Raw genomic sequence first — 25,409 nt, 5'->3', positions numbered from 1 at the left:
GCCATTTTTGCCGGTGTCAGGCGCACCCACTCCAAACTTGGAGATGTAGTATACTGGAGGAGGTGAATGCGAGCTTCCCACCTTCAGATTAAAGAAAGAAAGGAAAAGCGCGAGGATTCGAACTTCTGACTATGACAACCGAGAGAGAGAGAGATAAAACTTTATTATGTCCTTGATGGGTTTAAGGGGTGGCGGGGGTCGGGAGACTAACCCCCAATCCCCCCCTTCCTCAGACGGCGGCCAGTCCTTGCTTTCTGGCGGCGTCTTCGGCCATCCGGACGGCCCAGAGCTGCTCCTCTGGGTCCAAGCTGAGCAGCAATGTCTCCCACTGCTCGGCCGTACTAATGATGCGTGTGTTAGTGCGGGAGGGTTTGGTGGTTGAGGCCGAGCATCCAAGCTAGCTCAGCCACATAACCCGGCAGGCTGTGAGGCCACCTTATGTCGGAGAATTCCAGAGGATTCTACACGCCTGAAAACACGCTAGTATTTATTTATTTGGTACATACTGCCGGCCTGAGTGTCAGGCCTTGGGCAGGAGTGGGTATATATGAAACAATACAAGAATAGATTATCAATGCAAGGGTACAAAAATTCCTTATCAACAGCATCCTAACGTTGCGCGTGACAGCACTCGACACTGTGCATAACAAAGTGAGCGTTCGATATCTCAGCTCAGAACGAACGCACATCAATGAAAACGCATGAAAAAAAAAAGAAGGCTTGAGAAATAGAAGGTAAATACTTATCGCAAACGCTCAAGCGCATACATGAAAGACGAAATAGTGGGGCTTTCGACCTCCTCAGCGGGCAGGTCATTCCAGTTACGGATTGCACGCGGGAAGAACGAGTATTTAAAAGCATTCGTTTTACCAAAATATTCACCGACTTTCCTGGAGTGGAAGGATAGAGTTTGCCGTCGCTGTACTGGTTGAAAGTATAAATTCTTATGTATTCCCAATTGGTTATAATACTGTAAATAGAAGAGTTTTATTCTATCACGATACCGCTTCGTCTCCAAGCTCTCCAAGTTCTCAATGGTTCTAACAGCGTGGTAACAGCGGCCAAGAACGCGGCTAAGTACACGATGTATATCATTGAACTTTAACAGTGTCATAATATATGGTACGCGGGAGTGGAAAGTATAAACATACAAAGACATACGTTAAAGTGGGGCAAATATAAAGGGAGAAAAAGAAAAAAAAATAATAACATAAAGAAAACATACAAAGACAGTGCGCCGTGCGGTGGAGAAGATGACAGCGACTCTGTGCGAATACCCGCAAGAGAGTCATCATCATCATCATCCTCATCATCACCGCCACGCTTTTCGAAGCGCCACTGCCGACGCTCCCAAATTGGTGTCGATGATGATGATGCCGACACTGCTGTCCGACCCCGCTGGCCAGCATCAGTTCCACGAGGTCTCAGACAAGGCGACACACGCTTCCGCCGGAACTGTAGGCCAATCATAATTCACCGATCCATAGAGATAGTGCATGTCGCCTATGAGGCATTTTGGGAAATTGTCACGTGTGTGTGCCGTTATCTGTGTCGTGTACGTCAATACAAGTCCGATGTGTGTTTGTGCTTTCGCGTGCTGCTTCTCCCTTTTTATGGAGTAATCCGGCCCCAATAACATCACAAACAGCACTTAAGAGGTGTGTGAATAATGTATCAGCGCTTACCGGGAATCCACGAGCCGCGTATGCACGGAGATGCACCCATCTGCTTGCTGTCGTGTCTGCCTGCCTCTGGCATCGGAGAAGTCCTTTCAGAACGAGTCGAAATTGCTGCGCCCTCGAATTTTGCGCCCCCGAAGGCCGAGTCATCGTGTGTGAGAAGGGTGCTTTGGCATATACACATACTAAAAAATATAGCGAAACTTTCGCTCACGGGCAAATCGTAACAGTGGCGGGACGGTCGCCAGAACAACATGGTTCTGAGCAGCGCGTAAACCAGGCGACCTTGGAAGCGGCCTTTCTATATGCTTGGACATCACTTATACGATGCCTCCTTTAAGCTACAGCAAACGCGTACAGCGCAGTAAACAGAACGATGCGAAGGGAAGGCTGCCGCCTATCGTCACACGGGCCCTATTACCTGCAGCAGTAGCTGTATTCGTTGCGCAGCAAGGAGCAGTTTTATCGCTTGATGCCGCGTGTTCAAATGCAGGCACTCTGGTACCTGTCCCCCTCCTGAAGGCTGGAAAGTAAGGGCCTAGAGGAGTGCACCGCTTTTACCCTTCTTGAAAGTGTGCTGGAAACTGAATGAGCGTCGCCAGTTCCGCACAAGGTCCGGAAGCGCTCTTCGACTTGCGAGAACAGCATTTCGCCCAATTATGGCCCCAACTTGGAGGAAGCATTTTCTTTTGACCCCTCTGAACGTGCAAATTGTTAGCCAGTATAGTCGAAACGTAATGACCCCATCAATCTGCGAATAGAAGCTTGAAAACCTTCAAAGTATGTTTAAATAACAAAAATGTATTCAAATGAACCGAATGTTCTACTTACCCTGCCTATAGGACAGGCAGCCTGTCTTTATCATGCTGCGGGTGGGCAGTACGATCTGACGGAGAAATGGGTGTACGAGGCACTTGTGTACTTGTAATTTTTGGGAGCAAGTGCACATAACAGGCGAAAAGTGTAATTGACGTTAGGTTCCCCTCAAGACAGATACTTAATAGAGCTCTAAACCGAAATAAGAATAAGTTGCCAATTTGACAAGATTGTGCGCGCGCACGAAAGAAGGAAGGGAGGGGAGGGGGTTTAAAAAGAACCAAGGCTTTGTTGCCAATCTCCGTACTTTTCAACAATAGTGGCCAATTGGCATGGTTAGCTATGGATGAAAATCCCGCTCCATTGGCAAAACTCTTTTCGTTATTGTAAGTCGTATCTGTAGCAAAGGCGTTGCTGCTTTTACTGCGGGTCCAGCGCCAAAATGATTCATTCATTCATTCATTCATTCATTCATTCATTCATTCATTCATTCATTCATTCATTCCAGTTCGTGTGTCTCGCCCAACTGTCATTACTGTGGCGAGCACGTTGAGTGAAAACTTCATTTCCAGAGCGAAGGTAACCAGCAGGGCCAAACGTAAGATGTCACTAAGACATAAGCGGATCAGGTGGCGCGTCGGCAAGGACAACGAAGTTGCCTTCGTGTACTCGATGGTCTCCTCACAGTCGCAGAGGTCGTATATTCGGGAGCCAGCTATCTCTATTAGTAATAAGCACGAAACTGTGAATTGGCAACGTCATCAACCTTGTTACGTCAGTCCAAGAGATAAAGTACTTCAAGCGCATATCAGTAGCTTTATTCCTCGACATAAAATGAATAGAAATGAGAAATGAAAAAGCGCATGCGACAAATGTTTTTAACAACCTTGGTGGAGAATGCAGAACTGAAGCTGTACAATTATTCGTGGAAGGTGAACTCCATAAGTGACATCAGAATCCCAGAAATTTCAGTTCTTTAATTGTGATTAGCATTCTTAGCCTACTTCCCCGCACATTGGCGTGCTGCTTTCTTCTATCTAGCCCCTCAAACGTCGCTCTCGCGAGCGAAACAAAAGAAGAAAATTATATGCCCGACGGCTACCTTTAAACCTGGCTTCTTCCTACCAGCAGCCCGATGCTCTGCCCATTACGCCACGAACGCACGCATAGAAATCCTACATAACAACCCTACCAGCTTCGATCGTGCGCTTTGAGACGCTTGGCACGTGAGTCGCGTCGCATGGCAAGAGTTTAGTGATAAAAGTGAGAACGCGCGCTTTTCTGCAGGGGTGAAGTACAAGACACCCTAGCAGATGTGCTCAGGAGAATCTTGAACGGGCGTGGGTTTCTTTCATGACAACGTTGCATCGTAGAGTATTACTTTTGTTTTTCTGGACAAAGCCTCTTTCGTCTGCTCCATCTATTGATGAGGCCCATTTGCCAGTACGCCGCGTGGAACCTACAGTCGTATATCATTGTCATATGAAAACGTTGTATGGATTGTCCCCCTGGGAACACACGTGTTCGGTCTCTTTTCACAGATATACTATAGCGAGAAGGCACACCGTAGACAAGACACTGAACGGAGCGCTTGACTGGCGTGCTCTGGCGACCTTTCTGGCCATGGGAACGAAATCTCGTGCGTCACGCCAGCTCCCCTCGTCAGACAGAGTGCCACCTGCTTGCCTTATTCAACGGCGAGAGCCGATGCTGCATTGCGCGCCCACCCGATGCGTGCTCAATCTTTCACGCGATCCTCGATGCTACTCGCTGCTTCCCCTCGATGCTCCGCTTTCTCGCGACGCCTTCAGTGTGGCTATATTATTTTAGCCCTATTTATTTCCGCTGCTGTTTGCGACTCGCGGCCGTCGCTGTATCCGAAACACATGCGTGCAAGCTGAAAGGAACCGCATCGCACAAAAACAGTTATCAGTCGCAATACGCGAGACTAAGGAAACCAGTGAGCAAAATACGAAATCACGAAACGATAAGAAATCATCCTGATAATCCTGCTTCTGAGAAATGGATGCGTTAGGATAAAGAATGCAGAATTAAGAAGTAAATCGGAGTATGAGAGAAACGGAGACAGAAAAGGAAAGGCAGGAAAATAAACTGGGCTTTATCAGGCGGTCGGACAGGAGCTTTAGGTAGGAGGTATGGCAGAACCGCGTTCGCTGTGATCAGCACAAATGTTGGATGAAGCAATTCTTCCAGGCTCTTCTGTTCCCGAAGCGAGCACTTTTCTTCGACATACGTCAGAAAAGGGGAGCCGATACGTCCATAAATAGAAGCCAGTAGAAAAAAAATAAGGATAAAGATAACTAACATAATAAATGGAAAGCGTCACAAACAGTTGATGACTGGTCGTGTTTGAAGACACCGTGGGTCTTGCTGTTGGTCGTTTCTGGCAAGCTGTAATTGGTGTTCAGTGCTTACAGAGACTAAAAAAGAGAGATGTAAATGAGAGAAAGGCAGGGAGGTTAAGGGGCTTATTTTTTGTCATCGTGAGTAACAATTTAGCCCTTCTATTAGCGAGAAAAACAAGGGGACGTATAGAATACAATTTTTGGAACCGCAGTGAAACACAGTTTTTGGCTACTTTGGTATGTCGCATGTGTTTTATCACTAAGGCTATAGAATAAATGACGCAGTCATGTAGACGTTCCTAGAAAAAAGTTAATGAGTGAGGTAATTTGTATAATTCAGCTTAGTTCCAAGAAGGAAGGGACTGTGGTTTCGTAATTATGAGAAATATATGTATAATCGCAAAAACGCTGCTATCTAAGCCTCAAGATCCAGTTAGCTTAACTAACGACGCTGGGGTAGCGAGAGCCCGCATCAAATACTAAAACAACGATACTTAACAGTTTATCACGATTAATGACTGGTTTCGAAGGAGACGGACCATTACTACGAATATTAATCCTGGTCAAGCAAGGTAGGAACCTTGATTCTCTGCCTTTTGTTGGAGGAACACGAAGTGATTTTTTGATAGAACGCTTGCACCTTTGTCTCCCCTTTTCTTGCTTTCTTTCCCCTGCATTTCTGGGAGCTGCCACTCCCTCCTTGTGGCAACGAATGAAGAGAACTCCGAGGATCTGCCTGGTGCGCAGCCATCAGGTCAGATAACGTCCAGGAAACGTGGAAGCGCGTCAAACGATACAGGCAGCGAGGCCAGAGTTATGCTAGGAGAGCTACTACTCGTTGAACGATGACTTCAAAGTAGTGATGAGTAAAACAGCAAAAAGGGCAAGACTACTGCAGGCATCTTCGTCGGCAAGTGCTTCTTCCATGAAGAGTGCACCACAGCGCTGGCTGCACACGGTGCTCTTCATGCCCGTGGATCCGGCGACCAATTTGCGGCTCCTAAACAGGTAGGTCCCTTCTTTGTTGCTCGAGAAAATCGCACCAAATGAGAATAAAGACGTAAGAATAAGCTCGCGCAAAATGTCCTCGCAGTTGGCGTTTTACATCCCAGTGCCCTGCAAGGCCAAGGTAATATAGCTGAGATCGACAATGTAAAGCTGCGATCAGTGATCCCTACAGGCGGCGATGGTACTGCGGGCGTCATTTATGACGTGGACGTTGCCATCCCAAATGCCGACTTGCCGATACTGATCAAACCAACGACAGAAGGCCCTTTCATTACGAGGATTTTTAGACTGGAAACACACGCTGTGCGAAAGTTTTGTTTGAAGGAGACAGCGTTCCTTTCCACGTCAATGTATGACGTGTCCGCAATCTAGTACGACCATTCGTGCCGAAGCCTCTCCAGCGCTTCAAGTGTTGCAAGATTGGCCACGTAAAGTGTGTCAACAACGTCGTGTACCCGCGGTGCACTGAGTTATCATTCGGAAGACGCCTGCAGCACAGATGTTCTAAAGTGTCCTAACTGCAGTGGACCGCCCAAGGCCTCATCAAAGAATTTCCCGCCGGTGCGGAAGGAGTGCGCGATCCTAAAGCCGATGGTGCGGTACAATTCAACGCATCGAGAGTCTACAGCCGCTCTTCGGCGACGTCGGCATCGACACCGAAAATGTTCAAGAAATAACGCAGCTGCAGATAGTGGCACGCCATTATCCGTAAGAAGGATTGCCGCATCAACACATAGCGACACCAAGACGGATACAAGGAATGCAAACAAAGCGGAAAGACTCGCCCATCCTGAAGAATGGCCTAGGCTACCGAGGGCACAACGCCCTGCCAAGTTACCTCACAAAGCACCGACCACGACGGCTTCGGCAACTGTTAAAGCGACACGGGCTGATGATCTCCAGGTCATCAACATTCTGCGGTCGCTCATAAATGCCACTGGCGTTATACTTAACAACATGAAATCTTCGTCTCCACAAAGCGCCCTACAGGTGCTGGACACTTTGATTCCAGTACTTGAAGCACTTCATTGAAATCATGGCTCTCCAAAAGCCGTCGTTTTGTGACGAGGTCCGGAACGCGTCGATATTTCAGTGGAACGCCAGAGGGCTTAAGTCCCGCATGTGGGACTTTCGACAGTTTGTGTTCATGAATCAGTTCCCCATCATCGTCGTCTGCGAGCCCCCATCAGCTAACACCAGATTGTCCGGCTATTAGTGCTTCTTGTCTGCCTCCCATGGAGAATAACGCAAGATCATCGTTTTCATACGTGAGCTTACGTATGTCCATTGTCCAGTGCCACCTGACCAAGAAAACCAGTACGTATGTCTGACAGTGAAGAAAGGCCAGCTCACTTTCACAGTAGTTGGAGCCTGCATATCGTCCTCAAGTCGGCTAAACTGCGAGCGGTTACGGCGAATCACGACAGCGACTCCTCAGTCTTTGGTGATGACTGGAGATGTTAATGCCCACCATTATCTCTAGGGAAGTTCTAAGATAAACTCGAGAGGGAGAAGATTAGTTTTATTTGCCTCCGAACAAGAACTGTGTTAAATGACGGAAGGCCCACCTTTCTGCATCTAACTGTCTACTGTAGCATGCCTGGACCCCACCTTGGTTTCACGCTCATTCACTAGAAAGGTCAGGTGGTTTCCGAATATTGAAACGCGGGGAAGCGACCACCTACCCACTTGTCTTATGATTGAAGGGTTGACTGGCTCCAAGTTAGCCGACGTCGCTCATGGTATCGACTGGTCGATGTTCAAATTAATTGTCGAAGACGGCTGTCGTGATGACTTGCCCTTTAGCCTAGAGGACACCGTAAAGGCTGCCTAGAGGCTGCCTCGCATTCGATTTCGATAATGTCTACATGCATCGGATACAACATTGAGCTGGAGAAGCTTCGTGCAATTCGTCGCCGTGCAGAGCGAAAATACAAGCCTACAAAGTCTATACATGACTTGAGGTTGGCCAGAAGAACTCAAAAGAAAATTCAGCCAATATTGTGGTGATATATCTGCCATTGCATCACATCGTAAATTGCAAAAGTGTATTAAGTTGCAAAATACAGAGCGCCGTTCGTTGCATAGAAACGCCATGGGCTGGAATGATGATAATGATGATCGTTATGGTAGTGTGGGCTGTGGTGGTCCCATTGGCCTACCATTTCCGCTTTGTACTGTATGAGTTTTACACTCAACGACTGCAAAAACTTTCCAATGTGGCATACCATTTGCAACTACACGGTTAGAAAGCAACTGCGATTTCAAGCGTCACTGAATAAAGTCTAATATAAGCGTGAAATTTGTTTTCACAATAATTTTTTTTAATATGCATACACATTTTTTCCTTTCGTTTATTTGTTCAAGGCTGCGCACTGCGCTCGACCAACCTCATTTAGGGTTTGTTTTCATGCTTTCGCCATAAAAGTCACAGCTATTATTACGCATAACCACCAATAACATGACCAATACGTGGCTGGTGGTGTTACAGACTCTTTTACTGTTGGTTTTTATCTTTCCATCGTTAACACCCGGCTGTGAAATCACTGCAGGGTTGAACTCTTCGGTCAACTACTCAACCTCAAAGCAACAAAAAAGAAAAACTGGGGCGTACGAGCACTTCAAGACTCCCTTACTCTCTTATTTCTTCTCTCCACATGAAATGCGCGTACAGAACTGTAGCAGCAATATGGCTCCACTTCTCCTGTTGCCGCTTGAGGAGAGAAACCAATTAGCTTCTATGGGGAGACAAGCCTTGCGTTAGTAATGCTCTACCGCCGAATTGACCTCGCGTCTTTTGCCTTTTCGCCCTAATTTGCCTTTTCATTGTCAACTAAGTAACAAAAGTGAGAGAAGGAAAGTAGGACACACCAACACAGAAGAAAGGCAAACATCGAGGGTGCGTGTATTGAAAGAGAAAGGCAGCAAGGAAGGCGGCAGAGAGTACAGCGCGAGGAACAATTAGTCTATTCTGAAGAGAGACAGCCACGTTTAGGTTTAACACCTCATTCGTATTCAAGCGCTTGTAGCGACCTAAATTTTGCATGAATTTAGAATATTAGTAAACTTTCATCCGTATGAGGTGTAGTATCAAGCCCAGAAATTGAATGATTTATTTTGATAAGCATAACTCAAGCTTATGAAACTTTTCTCTGATACCATTAGGGCACTTTTGAGCGGGAGAAATAACGATCTCAAATAATTTCTGTCAGCTTAGCGATTAAATAATACAGCTAATGTGGCAGAATTGCGCTGACCTGTCAGAGATATCCTGCGTGCGTGTTTCCATTGAAATGAACCTTTGATGCGCGCATGCGTGCGTGTGCGCTTGCGCCTTGTTGTGCCCATTCGGAATTATACAGTATCACCTTTCTAATCTTCAAAAGATAATCATGAATAGCCGGGCAAGGGAACAAGAGCTCAGGATCGCCAGTCAGCCTCTAGAGTCTGTGAAGGAGTACGTTTACCTAGGTCAATTGCTCACAGGGGACATAGGACACGAGAAGGAAATTTACAGAAGAGTAAAAATGGGTTGGAGCGCATTCTGCAGACATTCTCAGATCCTGACTGGAAGCTTACCATTATCATCAAAAAGAAAGGTGTACAATCAACGCATTCTACCAGTGCTGACATATGGGGCAGGAACTTGGAGACAGACAAAGAAGCTCGAAAACAAATTAACGACCGCGCAAAGAGCGATGGAACGAAGGATGTTAGGCATAACGTTAAGGAACAGGAAGAGAGTGGTGTGGATAAGAGAGCGAACCGGGATAGCCGATATTATAATTCAGGTCATGTAATGCGTAGGTTATATAACCGCTTCATTAAGAAATTAAATTAAGAAATTCGCAGGCGCTAGCTGGAATCGGTTGGCGTAGTACAGGGGTAATTGGAGATCGCAGGGAAGAGGTCTTCGTCCTGCAGCGGACATAAAATAGGCTGCTGCTGATGATGATGATGACCTTTCTAATGTGATTGCTTTCATTTTTTGCAGCAAGGAAAGTGGTGACTTCAGTGGTGCTACGGGAAAGCATACGGTATAGGGTCATTCCATGCCAAACGTCCCAACCCCAAAAGTGACCATCGCTGAAGTTCCTGAAAAAATTTGGGATAGATGACTTTTGTGTGAATAAGCATTCGCCAAAATATTTTCGTCGAAAAAAAATTTGTGATCACGTGATCGCTCTTTGAAATTTCCGGGAAGAAGCAAAAGTTGGTTGAAGGTAATTTTTTTTTATTCAAGCCTGAAAGTAGGTACAATAATAAAGTTTACTTTAGAACACTGTACTGGCATCCTTCTTTCATATTACGTTATAACTGAATGAATTTTAGAATTTTCCGAATTTATTTGGCTCAGTAAAAAAGCAAAAAAAGTTGCGTTTTCAGACATTTCTTGCATAAAATGCGTTGACTTTTGAGCTGCAATAATTTTTCTGACTTTTTGCCTTTTGCTATATTGTATGTTAAAAATAGTTCCCACTTATTAAGAAATATATTTTTTGAAAAAAATACCTCCAAAGTTGGAAAAAAATGACTTTTTGGCGAGATTCAGGCCACATTTAAGCATTAAGGCCCTCCAGATAAAAATATGTCAGATAGGTCAATATACGCACCGGCCTCTTAGCTTGTGATATAGAAAGTTTCATTCGAGTAAATTTTGTTTGAAGCGAAAAAAAAATTTTTAAAGTCAGCAATCCATGTCATTAGTAGACACTGCATACGTGCCGCCGCTCTCCTTGTCTCCGTATCGTCGTCTGCTTTCTCCTCCTTGTCTGCCGCCCAGCAGACGGCGGCTAGTATATATAGTTACTGCAGATTAAAATTTTTGACGTTATTTTGGTTTTTGCTCTTTCGGTGCTTAAGAAAACACAAGGAAAACGGCTTTACATCCTTCTGGGGATGTTTGTTTACCCTTACCTCTGTATTCATGTGTTTCTCCGATAAAAATGGTGTGATCAGCTAACAGACGCACAAGGCGGCAGACGAGGCTTCGTGTGAGTGAATCTTAAGGGAATGCGTACAAACGTTGTCGCAACAAAAGAACATCGGGAAGAATATGGCACATAACTCGGTCCAACACGTTCAGAATGGATGCGAAATCCAAACTTCAGTATCATGCCTTCCAGCATCAATTTCTTGCAATGCAAAAGGTAAGAAAATGTCTCGAGCATTGACTTGCGATTTGAAATCTTTGCGCAGTTCACCTAGAGCGCCTGAACTAAATCAGACTTTTCCACGAGAATAATAATTCAAGGCATCATCTAAAACGATGCTTGCTATATCAATTGCGCGATATTTTCGTGAACAGACTGAGGTTATCTAATCAGCCCATTTACAGTGCGGCATGTTTTGAGGTATGTCAAAAAAGCCAAAATCTTAGACAATGAGACCAACAGAATGCAGTGCAGCTAAAACGAGCTTATTTCTGGAGGCTTACTGGTACGCTTGGCACTATTTTTCAGGAAGCGAACTTCCGCCATGCTCTTTCGGCCCAAAGAACTGCCACAAAACAACTTACTGCGGCGAGCAGCGGCTGACAACTGTAGTTAGTTTGACTGACATAGATCGGCGTCTTCTTGCGCTGCGCTCAAGAAGAAGCCTGGGTGACGATGCGACCATTTGTATGCACCACAAACAACTTTACCTTCATCGATACACTTCTAAAGTCGCTTCGAAGTTGTGCTCAGACCCATTCTTCAGACATGCGAAGCATTGCCGGGGGTCGACCGTCATCACACTGGCCATCGTTGATGCCCACCCTTCTCTAGGCCTGGTTCCAGGTAATCGAATCTGTGAAGCTTGCAAGCGGCACTTGTATAGTACTAAAAGAATGGCAAATTTGGTGTTGCCGGAAGAGCAACTTGACGTTCTGGTCGGAGGTAGTGAAAGTGAGCCTGAATCAAGTGGTACAGGAACAGAAAAGGAGGCCTTAGAAAGAGATGTTGGCAGCAGCGTAAAAAGGAAACTGCAGCGCGGAAGACAGACGCACGCTAAAAAGAAAGTGGAAACAATGCGAGAAAACGCGAAGGGAATAACGGCTACGTCCACGGAAATGTGCCAACCATTGGCCCTTGACAAACGCGAGGGAGGTGAGCTCCTCCTGAATGATTATTTCTGCTTGATGCAAGACTTGAAAAACAAGTTTTCCCAAGAACATAGCCGAGAAAAAAAAATACAGTACCTCACTTTAGCCCCCCAATCTTGGTCTCGTGAAAAAATGATGGAGTTCTTTGGTGCATCGGAACGACAAGTTCGCGAGGCAATGAAAGTCAAGTCTAACAGTGGGATTCTAGGCAGGCCGCAAACAAGACGTGGTCGTCCAATTAGTGAGGAAGTGAAGTCATCGGTCAGAGCTTTCTACGAGGATGACTCTGTATCTTATTGCCTACCAGGAAAAAAGGACACTCTGAAAGGCCATCAAAAGCGACTATTGTTGATGAACCTGAAGGAAATGTATGAAGAATGGAAGAAGACTTACAATTTAAAGTGTGGCTTTTCAACGTTCGCCGCTTTGCGTCCTCCCCACTGTGTTTTGGCTGGTGGAAGTGGCACACACACAGTGTGTGTCTGCATGAGCCATCAGAACTTTAAACTAATGCTTCATTCTAGTGGGCTCAAGGAGACAACTGAAGAGCTCCTGGCTACACTTGTATGTCGACTTGATAACCAAGATTGCATTTTCGGCAAATGCGCATCCTGCCCTGGCATAAAGCACGCTGAGAATCTGCTTCGACAAAGTCTTGCCCATGTCGCAGAGAGCAGAGACAACATCCTTGTCCGGCAATGGATAAGTGGAGTCCGCTGTAGACTCGAAACCATGGTTTTGACATCGGAAGAGTTTTCCGAAAAGTTCACAGACATGTTGAACCAACTTAAGATCCACCATTTTATCAGTAAGCAGCAAGCTCGCTACTTTCGAGAACTGAAGTTTAACCTAAGCCAACACGAGGTCGTAATGGTGTTGGATTTCGCGGAAAATTACAGTTTTATACTTCAGGACGCACCACAGTCGTACCACTGGGTTAACACCCAAGCTACAATACATCCCGTAGTTGTCTATTTTCGGAAGGCGCAAAGCGACCCTGGAGAGGTTTCTGCGTTGTGTTTCGCTATTGTTTCTGACTGCCTAGAGCATGATACAGTCGCAGTACACACATTTCAGAGTGCAGTGCTCGAGGTAGTAAAACAATATCTGCCTGAAGTAAAAAAAATTCATTATTTCTCTGATGGAGCTTCATCACAATATAAGAACAAAAAGAACTTTTTGAATCTTTGCTACCATGAACAGGACTTTAATCTATCGGCAGAATGGAATTTCTTCGCCACTTCACATGGCAAAAGTGCATGCGATGGTGTCGGCGGCACACTCAAACGTCTGGCAGCAAGAGCAAGCTTGCAGCGGCCATATCACAGCCAGATTCAATCTCCAGAGGATCTGTTTGACTGGGCCAAAACTAATATCAAGGGAATTACAGTAATGTGGGTACCTAATTGCAAAATACAAGGAAAAAGAACAGAGCTTGGTTTGAGATTCAGCACAGCAACCGGTGTTAAAGGAACGCGATTATTCCACCACTTCAAACCAGTGACGGTTTCAACTCTTCGGGTTGGTATCACCTCATACTCAAATACCGAAGAAGTTGAAGTAAAGAAGCGGGCATGAATACTGTGGAGTCTTTCATTTGCCTGTAAAGGTTCATGTGTGAAGAGTTGAACATGAGTGAACGAAAAAACTGAAAGCAACCGACAAGTTGAATGAGGCTCTAATCTCCAGCTGTGAGCGTCGGTGGCCCGGTCAACAGCCGTCTTCATTCTGGTGCGGAACAGCAGAAAAGAAGCGGCCGTGTTGCCTCCCGCTCTGCAGGAGGCAAAGTTAGCCATTAACTATTCTTGCAAGACATCCACATCGATGCCGTGTTCGCCAACCTGACTTCCCCGAGCCACAAAAATGACAAGAGGTGAACTGACAAAAACAGGCCATTTACGATGTGTTTAGACTGACGTGAAGCGACATAGCCGACACAGTCAACGTTCGCTCGCCAAAGAGCCGGAGTGCATATGTGAGCCCAAAAACTCTCTCGTGGCTCATACGCATCGTGCAGTGAGACCGAGCTCAGCAGTGTCTACTAATGACATGGATTGCTGACTTTAAAAATTTTTTTTTCGCTTCAAACAAAATTTACTCGAATGAAACTTTCTATATCACAAGCTAAGAGGCCGGTGCGTATATTGACCTATCTGACATATTTTTATCTGGAGGGCCTTAATGCTTAAATGTGGCCTGAATCTCGCCAAAAAGTCATTTTTTTCCAACTTTGGAGGTATTTTTTTCAAAAAATATATTTCTTAATAAGTGGGAACTATTTTTAACATACAATATAGCAAAAGGCAAAAAGTCAGAAAAATTATTGCAGCTCAAAAGTCAACGCATTTTATGCAAGAAATGTCTGAAAACGCAACTTTTTTTGCTTTTTTACTGAGCCAAATAAATTCGGAAAATTCTAAAATTCATTCAATTATAACGTAATATGAAAGAAGGATGCCATTACAGTGTTCTAAAATATACTTTGTTATTGTACCTACTTTCAGGCTTGAATAAACAAAAATTACCTTCAACCAACTTTTGCTTCTTCCCGGAAATTTCAAAGAGCGATCACGTGATCAAAAAATTTTTTTAGACGAAAATGCTTTGGCGAATGCTTATTCACACAAAAGTCATCTAGCCCAAATTTTTTCAGGAACTTCAGCGATGGTCACTTTTGGGGTCGGGACGTTTGGCATGGAATGACCCTATAGCGAATCGAACTCGTCCCTGGGGTAGTGCCTCGGACGAGGGTTCCGGCGGTAGATCTATGGTTGCTAGCGCAACCTTGTTATCCTTAGAGTGTATTTATATGTGTGCGCTCCTTTCCACCGTGTAACCTGACGAAAATAAGAAGGGGCGCCGCTTCTAGCTTTTAAGCTCATTAGGGGTGGGGGGGAGGACAGAGGGGGCAACGTTGACCTCGCTGCTGTCGCTTGAGCACGCTATAACAGCAATAAATTGTTCCCATAATATTACGGCGAGCAATGTGTGTTATATATATATATATATATATATATATATATATATATATATATATATATATATATATATATATATATATATATTACGTTAAGGGATAAGGAAAGAGCAGATTGGGTGAGGGAACAAACGCGAGTTAACGATATCTTAGTAGAAAGTTGAAATCAAGAAAAAGAAATGGGCATGGGCAGGACATGTAATGAGGAGGGAAGATAAACGATGGTCATTAAAGGTTACGGACTGGATTCCTAGGGAAGGGAAGCGTAGCAGGGGTCGGCAGAAAGTTAGGTGGGCGGATGAAATAAAGAAGTTTGCAGGGACGACATCGCCACAATTAGTACATGACTGAGGTAGTTGGAGAAGTATGGGAGAGGCCATTGCCCTGCAGTGGGCGTAACCAGGCTGATTATTATTATTATTATTATTATTATTATTATTATTATTATTATTATTATTATTATTATTATTATATTACGCGCCTCTTCGCTTTTGAGAGCGAACGAGATGCAAAAGGCTATAGTCAAGGTTAACACACACTTATACCCTGATATATTATCTTTTACAAGTACTTCACAGATTGTTTTATGTCAGCTATTATCCGCCGTGGTTGCTTAGTGGCTATGGTGTTGTGCTGCTGAGCACGAGGTCGCGGGATCGAATCCCGGCCACGGCCGACGCATTTCAATGGGGGCGAAATGCAAGAACGCCTGTGGTACCTAGATTTAGGTGCACGTTAAAGAACCCCAGGTGGTCTAACTTTCAGAAGTCCCCCACTACGGCGTGCCTCATAATCAGATCGTGCTTCTGGCACGTAAAACCCCATAATTTAATTTTTTTATGTCAGCTACAATGTTTCGACAGTAACTTGAGATGTGTACAAAATGTTGGTTCACTGACATTCCTGCTGACAAGTTTTTTTAGGCTTGTTTAATTTTTATTTATTTATTTATTTGTTTGTTTGTTTGTTTGTTTGTTTGTTTGTTTGTTTGTTTGTTTGTTTGTTTGTTTGTTGAACATTCTGAACCCCTTACTCGACGTCAAGAAAAAATGAAAACAGCATAGCTACAGCAACACTCAGTCGCAATAATGCAAAACAATCAATACAACAAGAAGAGGCAGCACATTCGTGATATAGTGCGTGTTCACCGCGTATTCAAAAGTCTATAGGCATCATCTAAAACAACAAAAGTCTTATTTATTATTACTCACACACGTACTCAGGCTGCGCACAAAAAGAAATCTGTTTTCGCAGTCACAACATAAGCTTGCTATGCTAGCAACTCGAGAACAATGCTTGTAGCGCCATGACGCCATACAGTAATCGAGTAAACGAAGTGCAGTCTGATAACAACCCCTCCTCCCCCACGGAGGCCTTGTGCTTTCGCACTTTGCCAATAAAGGACCTTCAATCGATCAATTCAGCAATTTATTAATTGTGTCGTCGAACACATTTCTTCCACCGTTTTTACTCCGGGAGCATCTGTACGTGGGCAATCTTAAAATGGAAGCGTTCTATAAAACTTGGTGCGTACGTTGTTAAATTTCAAGTTCAATTATTGCAGAAATAAATGAGCACGAATCATGCCTCCGGTACTTTATATTGTAGTTACGCGGCTGCAAATTTTCAAATAATATTCCGTTCAGGACGTTTTATATTATGTCACCGTCACACTCAAGAATCTTTTCGGTGCCAAACTCAAGAAAGTTCTTTCGTCTACTCGTTTCCATTATTTCGCGTTTGAAAAAAAATTGCAAACATTTATTAAACCTCGCCTTTATAATGAGGCCTCAGCCCGCGAAATCATTTTTCTTTATCGTTCATCGACATTAAGTTTGCCCCATTTTGTATACCGCCCTCACGCGGTTCATTAAAAGTGTAATTTGAAGCATTTCTGCGGGCGCGGTTGAAGTACGTTCAACGCCGGACCATCCGACCATAGGCAAAATATGAAAAAAAAAACAAGCTTAAACTTAATGAAAGCCTAAAGGACGAGCACAGAGCACTGCGAGGTTTCCTAAGGCCCGACAGTCTGAGCACCTGCCGCCCTCAGCTGAGCTATATGCTCCAACCGGCTAATTGCGTGCAGCGCCTTTGAAGCCACGCTTGCTAGCTGTCCGTTCATTTGCGAGACCACTGTTATACGACCACTGATTTACTCTGCGAATTTTCCTTCTCTCTTTCTTTTTCTTTCTTTGAATTTGATAAAAGAAGAATTAGCAGCTGTGCCCTTTAGCGCACAGCTCACTCAATTCATATCGGCTCAGTAGGACTATGACCGCTACAGAGTTGAAATTGAGATGAGACGGCAGAAAGGGCGAGCGAGCTAGTGCTACTTCACACGTCACAGATGGACGCAAGCATATTCGCACGCTCGGGAGCTAAAACGCTCTAGTGCGCCGTACTACGCGAAGCATACAGTGGGTGCGGCGCTTCAAGACCCGGCAAAACACCGGATCCGCATATATTAAACGCGACCGCAGCTTCCTTCCGGTTCACAGTGAAGAATAAAATAAAGATTCAAGTAAAGCGAGCCAGCGTCGTAATTCTATACTCCCTCGCGTGAGGGCTCTGCTGGCGGGCGAAGCTCTAAGCCTTCCTCTGTCGTCGGAGTCGTCGCCGAGGCAGCCGTTCGGAGAAACGTGCATACATTACACCGTCGAACAGCGCGTATATCCGAGTGCGTCTCACAGCAGTGGCAGCTTGCGATGAGCGTGAAGCCACGCTAAGGAGGATTCTGAGAGCCAAGAAATTCACTTCTATGCAGCCCCTGTAACGCGACGGCTATTCCGAGGAGAACGGCGCTTTGCGAGAAACGCTTTCACGCGACTATAGCGCGGTGTACGATTGTAATGGGCGACGGTGAGCTGCCCAAGTGCATTCGGCCTCAGACATACGGAAAAGCGATATCCGAAGAAAAAGCGAAACGAGGCCCCGAAATCGCTGCGGCTCACTGATCCGAGATCTTGTCGGATGTTGTTCTAATGCGGTCTAACGCAAATCTTATGTTTCGCGCGCATTTTCAACTCGCTTGATTTAAAAGCGTGCTTAAGGCTGTGCGATCCATTGCTTTCTTGACAGAATATGTTGCTGCGCTATTTATTGAGGACGTTGCTAACTGAGTACCATATGTATGTGAACTGGCGACTATCACTCAGACAAAATACTGGAAAGAAGCCGGGTAATGCTGATTTCGTTGCTACTCAGGTGTTTAGCATGGCACTCTGGGCCGGGAATTCCCTTGCTTTAGTTTCACTTTTACGTTGTTGTTAATTAATTTCTTCTTTTATGTTTTTTTTTTCATGCATTTCTTCATGCATGTAATTTTGTCAATGGACTGTTGAAGTGGTCGTAAGGATACTGCGTGAAAATTAGGAAGCCTCAGAAGCTGTAGAGATAGGCGAATACGTCTTTCGCTGGATAAGCAGGTATTTGAATGGAAGATCTTTCTTTATTTTGACTGAAGACGGACCAACGCCGTCCAGCAATACCAGTCGTGGTGTACCGCAAGGCGGAGTAATCAGCCCGACCCGGTTCAACCTGGTGCTCGTTGGTCTCGCAGATTCGTTACCGCAAATCGTTCAGGTCTTCGTATATGCAGACGGCATTTGCATATGGGGCTTCAGAAGTGACACGTGTACAAGTCCGCGCACGACTTCAAAAGGCTTCAACGGCCGTGTCAAAATACCCAAGAAGGCAAGGCCTGAAGATTTCACCTGAGAAATGTGCACTCGTTGCTTTTACTCGCAAAGCGACGGCCCCGCATGCTTCGCGGATTAATGACCAAACTGTCTGATACAGCCGAACGCACCGATTTCTTGGCGTCATCATTGACAGAGACTTGTCTTGGAGCCCTCACGTCTCGTACATCACAAGGTGTTTGGCCGCCATTGTGGACCTTCTTGCGTTTCTCAGCGGGAAATCCTGGAGCGCAACAGTACCACCAATGTTGTAACTATATAAAGCACTGTTTTGGGGCTACCTGCGGCACAGCTTACCTGCACTAGGAAATACTTTCACTACAAGTATCCGCAAACTCCAGAGTGCGCAAGCGCAAGAACTCGGCAACTCGGTCTCTCCAAAACTACGTCATCGATTGCAACAGTGGCCATTGCCAGAGACGCTCCTTTGACAGTTTACATTGATACAGATGTCCTGAGAGCACTCATCTGATACCTAATTCGGATTGCCTCACACCATCTTGCTTGGTTGACAGAAAAGAGGCCCCATTCAAATTTCGCCAAAAGCATTGGAAGACATCAGTTCTACTTGCCATCATAATTTGGGCCTGCTACACGATTATCTGACCCATTGTGGTGTATACACCGGCCGCAAGTGGAATTGACAATTACAGGTATCAAAAAGAAAGCTGGATCGCCGTTGCTAGCTTCGAAGCAAGCAACTTTGGAACACATTCACAACGTGCGCAGATTCCCGCAAGATGTCTACACAGATGGTACAGTAAAACTCAATCGCTCCGCTGGTGCAGTCATCATCCCGACAAAATCTGAAGAACTCAAATTGAAAAATTCATGTGTGACTGCATCGACGGGTGCAGAACTTGCGGCACGGACTTGATTTCATTAATCAAGAACCACTACAACAATGGACAATCTTTAGTGACTCCAAGGCAGCCCTTCAGTGCATACAAAGCCCGATGAGCCACGGACCCAATGAACAACTCGCCTCGGAAATTCGACAGATATATCATCGCAGCCATGAGAAGTGACACAACATAATCTTTCAATGGCTTCCAGGACATTGCAACGTCAGCGGAAATGACCACGCCCGACGAAGCCGCCCGATCTGCCCATGAAAGTGGTCAACGTGTCTTGATTCCGCTTTCACGATTTCGCTGCGATTGATTTCTCGTGAATGTACTTTGCCCCTGTGGGACTCGAACGCTTTTACTATGTGTCGTTTGCGTTCGTTGTCTCGAGACACGTGGATGCACCTACCACCTGCACAACCACCACGTGAACAGACCACGCTGTACCGTCTCTGGCTAGGCGTTGCATTTACGAACTCATATGCTTTCAGTATTGGAATGGCCAACAGCCCCACATGCGACACACGCAACAGCGATGAGACGCTCGCACATATCTGTGTCTGCTAGCGATATAGTGCCCATAGACTATTGAGTGCTGTGCAAAGTACTGGACCAGTTGCAGAATCCTCCACTATCAGAACTCAAAACTTTAGGTCAGTGCTCCCAAAGAACATCAGAGATGAATGCCTTACTCGTGTTATTAAGATTCCTGCAGTCTACGGGGCTTCACGATAGACTTTAAGAACGCGGCCCCCTACCGCTCCATGGTGTACGCGGTTTACTCGTGCTCGTCTCTGTTTCTCTCTATCTCCCCCTCCCACTCTCTTTCTCTTTATACCACCCTTAACCCTTCCCCCCATGCAGGGCAGCCAACCGGAACTACCTCTGCTTAACCTCCCTGCCTTTCCATGGATCCTTCTCTCTCTCTCTCTTTCTCTCTCTCTCTCTCTCTAGGAAATGCCAAAATGGTTGGCCGATACATACAGCGTGAATAGCGATGGCAGATAGCGAGGAACGTTACTAAAGATAACTGGCCTTATTCATGCGTTGAGCCTCGAATCTGTATCCTCATAGACCCTGCTGAGCCCAAATCAGCGCCATTCCTCGACTGAAATTCAGGCCCTTGGCTTCAGTAACGCTGCTAAGTGATTAACACTGCTAACGATGCTAAGTGACAATTTTCAGCTTCAAAGTGCTAGAATGTGGGATTGTTTATCAAGCAACTAATCAACGCACGACTCGACAAGGAGCATCATTTAAGCGTTTAAAAGAATATCAACATTGTTTTTCGCCTGCGCCAAAGCATCCATGTTAAGACACTAGAGCCAGCAATGGTAACTACGTTCTAATTTATTTTTTTGTACTTTGGGGGGGGGGGGCTTTTATTTGCGAGGACACATTGAGTCTCTTTAATTTTCTTGTTCTCGCTACCCGCGGGCTACCCGCCGTGGTTGCTCAGTGGCTATGGTGTTGGGCTGCTGAGCACGAGGTCGCGAGATTGAATCCCGGCCACAGCGGCCGCATTTCAAAGGGGATGAAATGCGAAAACACCCGTATACTTATATTTTGGTGCACGTTAAAGAACCCCAGGTGGTCGAAATTGCCGGAGTCCTCCACTACAGCGTGCCTCATAATCAAAGTACTTTTGGCATGTAAAACCTCATAATTTAATTTTTAATTTTTGTTTCCGCGCGGGCTGCCAGAGCGCATGCGTTTTTCTCGTGTTGCCCCGAACACCGCGCGGCGCACTTCGGTGCGCGTTCACTTTTGTCTGCAGCCGAGTGAATTTTCGCCTGGCAGAGCTTTGGACACCTTCTGGCTAGCAGACGAGAAAAAGAAACAATGGTCGCTCGCCGCCATCACTCTGGGTAGTCGACTGATTGCAACGCGTTCGCTTGAGGGCATCGTCTTCACTTCGATGTTATTGCAACCTCTCCGGAAAGTCCTTTGTCTCCCCGGTGCAGGATACCGATCAGTATGCGTATGGTTCTCTGTGGACCAAGCATCTCACGTTTTCTTCGATATTCCTTCGGTAACCACATTAGGCGCCCAAAGTAGCCATTCGATTGTGGCCAACATGCTTTCCTTTTCCTTTTCCTGTTCGTTTTTTTTTTTTCATTTCGGTGCCCCCGCCCCACAAAATAAAGAAAGACATTGTTGCAGCGCCGCGAATTGTCCCGTGAGACGAAGAGTGATAAGCGGCACTGTCAGGGACAATAACGAGAACGTAGGGCCGCTGCCTGTGAAAGCGACGCGTTCGAACGCCATCAGGAGGAAGCCATCTTGCGCTCGCTGCGGCTTCTGTCACTTGGCCAGGTTTTGGGTGATATTAGGCTTTCCTAATCTTATTTGTTGAGCTCTCACTGATTCTAACGCCAGCTTCATCCTAGGCTGATGTCTAAAAACTCCCCAGGCAGGGGTTTGTCCCCATGGGCGGCCTCTATTCCAACGGATGAATTACCTCTAGATTTGTTCATCCGCAGTGGTGTGAGCAACATCCCGGTGGCTCTGGTTCCTTCAAATGGAGGCTTTATACGTCTGACCAACGCCCAGGCGATCCAGAAATCTGCATGCTGCTACCTCTTCATACCAGACCATCACGGAAGTGAGGCACTTCGGCCGCGGAGGTATCGTGTGTCGATCGCCAGACCAGTCCTGTGTCGCGGATTCGCTCAACTGCTCATCATTCGCGTCATTACCGGTGAGTGCCTACATCCCTGCTCACCTCGCCTGCACTAAGGGAATAGTCAGAGATGTCGATGCTGATCTTTCTCCCGCTGAAACACTGGAGAGATTGTCTGGGACTGGAGTAATTGCTGTTTACCGATGCAATCGAGTGGTAGACAATAAGCGGGTCCCAACAGAATCGGTGATTGCACCTTTTGCTGGAACTTCGTGCTCATCAGAACTAAAGGCGTGGCCCCTTGTGTTCAGAGTTGAACCCCTGGCGTCGCGTCCGATTCAATGCCGTAATTGCTGGCGATACGGCCATAGTATGGCAGGGTGTAAATCAAGACAACGTTGTTGCGCATGTGGGGAAGAACACGCTCAAAGTGATTGTAGTGTCCAAGAAGAGCGATGCTGTCTCTGTGATGGAAATCATCCAGCCAATTATTCAAACTGTTCTGTTAGGGCTCAAGAGTTGCAGGTGATTGAAATAATTGATCGACGCGCTGCTCTAGGATGGAGGCCATAAACATTGTGAAATAAAGGGCATCTGGCTATGCGGGGATAATAGGCAGACAAAATCTTACCATGGACCTATCACTTACTGCAACTATAGAGGCCGCTGTGGAAAAGGCAGTTACAAAAGCTATGGAAAGGTTGGCAATGAGCCTTGGTGAATGTATCTCACAAGCCGTTTCTAGTCATTTATCTCATTTGATGCAAACTACCTGCCCAGCTCCTGTAACAAACCAAAGAGTTGATCCTGAGCACCAAACTAACCATAAAAGATCAAATGCCAATCCTTGCAATAATGATATTGAACTTTCAACTCCCTCTTCCGCGGGCCCTACAACTTGTACTCTGATTAATACAGATTTGGAGATGACAGAGGTGGAACAAAATGCTGGAGCATATAAAAGAACCATGTCATCTATTAATGAAGACTCCTCCCCTGATCCTCACTCAAAAGCTAAGAAAAGTCACTCCAGTGTTGTGCTAAAGGAAAACGTTCTACAGAAGGCAGTTTCGACTGCGGCACTTTCCAAAAAATAGGATCACTAAATGTGCTTCAGTGGCACTGCCGCTCTTTATATTCTGCTTCAGTAGATTTAACTTGTCCAATTTCTCAACTTAATCCTGATTTAATTATGTTACAAGAAACGTGGCTAAATCCTGAGAAATCTTTTCAAATGAAATTCTACAGATCATTTCGATTAGATCGTCCTACAAGAGGTGGAGGATTAATTACATTTATCTCATCTAAAATTTGCCATGAGGCTAAAATCTCATTTCAACTTTCTACTCTAGAGTGTGAAATCCTAGCGATAGAGATGATTCTCCCGGGATGTTGTCCCTTTACCGTAGTTAATGCATATTTTCCACCTGGCGTAAAGGACACTAGCCCACTGGATAGTGTTATTAACTCTTGTGGACGTGACATTGTAATCGCAGGTGATTTCAATTCTCACCATGTCTCATGGGGTTTAAGAACAGATTTGTGCGGCACCCGATTGTGGAACTGGTCGTTGGACAATCGACTAACGTGTGTAAACTCCGGATCTATTACGCTTGTGAGAGGCCGATCTTACTCTTCACTATATCTTACATTCTGTGGCCCGAGTCTCTCCGTAACTTCTTGGTCGATTATTGATTGTTCGGCAAGCAGTGATCACCTTCCAATAGTATTTGACGTTGCATGTCCTGTAACATTTATGAGTGACCAGGTTCGAACTTTCGTAAATTACAACATTTTAAAAAAATGCTTACGAAATGTTCTTTCATGTATGTCTGATGCGCCTACAGAACAAAAAACCATGATTATCTGTTCCGCTTTGGAAAGTTCTAAAAAAAAGTCTCCAATTTGAGATTAGATTGAATTAAAAAAATTCTTACAGTTCCTGGTGGAATGGAGAATGCACTCGAGACTACAGGAAGAGAAAGGCTGCTTGGAAAAAATTATTGCATAACCAGAGCCCCAAAAATTGGAGTGACTATAAATTTTTTCGAGCTGTCTTCAAACATACAGTTTCTAAAGGCAAAGATGAATTCGACTGTAAGCATATTGATTTCTTGTCTAACAATAAAAATAAACGTGCATTGTTCCGTTTTCTCCGCGGTAGAAAAGTACTTCCGTGTCAAATTAATATTAACTCTATAATCTTAAGTAGCGATGAAATGAAACAATCACTAGAAGAAATCGCGAGGGGATTAGAAATTAGATTTTCTTCTGTCTTGCCAAGTTGGTCTCGCTTACGAAGGGCATCACATGATTTTACAGAAATCTCCTTGTTAGAATTGGCTGAAATTGTGCAGCGACTTCCAGATCCAGCTCCCGGCGTGGATGGGGTAACATCTACTATGATCAGAATTTTATTTAAGGAAGCTTCTGATGACCTTTTAGCTATCGTAAATTACTCAATTCGGTTCTCATGGATTCCGTCTGCGTGGAAAATTGCTAAAGTCATCCCTATTCTTAAAAATCACAGGGAAGGATATACAATAGATAACATTAGGCCAACTACGCTAACTTCAAATGTGGTTAAATTAATTGAAAGAATTGTATATGCCCGTATGATTAAATTTATACAGAAAAAAGACTTGCTTAGCCCCTGCCAAATTGGATTCCGACCATCATGTTCAATTTGGCATGCTCACGTGGACTTAGAAAGTAGAATCAAATTTGCACGGCGACAGAGGCAAATAGGTGCTCTTGTGACATTAGACATTTCCAAAGCCTACGACAGTGTAGAACACTTAATTTTATTAGATATGTTGCGAAAACTGGATTGGTGAATTTTTATATGGAAGAACATTTTACTGCTGTCTAAGAGGCGTTTCCTCGCCTATATATAATCAATCACGAGGTGTTCCTCAAGGAGCTGTTACTTCACCATTACTATTTAATATTCTGATGTGTTCCATTCCTCTTCATCAAGATGTACAAACATACGTATACGCGCATGACATTGCTTTCTTCGCATCAGACAGTGATATTCACTATCTATATTATTCGACTACAGAACTACCTCAACGCCATAGAAACCTGGTCAAACAAAATTCGCCTTTCACTTAACGTTAGAAAATGCTCGATATTGGTTTTCCCTCTTAACAATCCCGTTAACATATCGATATCCTATCGCCTCGAGACTATACCTCAAGTGGAGTCGGTGAAATATTTAGGTGCAGTATATGACGGTTCCGTCAGCTGACTCGGCCATATTGACCATATAGTTAAAAAAGGAGTGCGAGCAGTTGGTATGCT

Source organism: Dermacentor variabilis, chromosome 1, assembly GCF_050947875.1.
Source record: "Dermacentor variabilis isolate Ectoservices chromosome 1, ASM5094787v1, whole genome shotgun sequence".
Classification (NCBI taxonomy): Eukaryota; Metazoa; Arthropoda; class Arachnida; order Ixodida; family Ixodidae; genus Dermacentor; species Dermacentor variabilis.
This window is presented reverse-complemented; position numbering follows the sequence as displayed.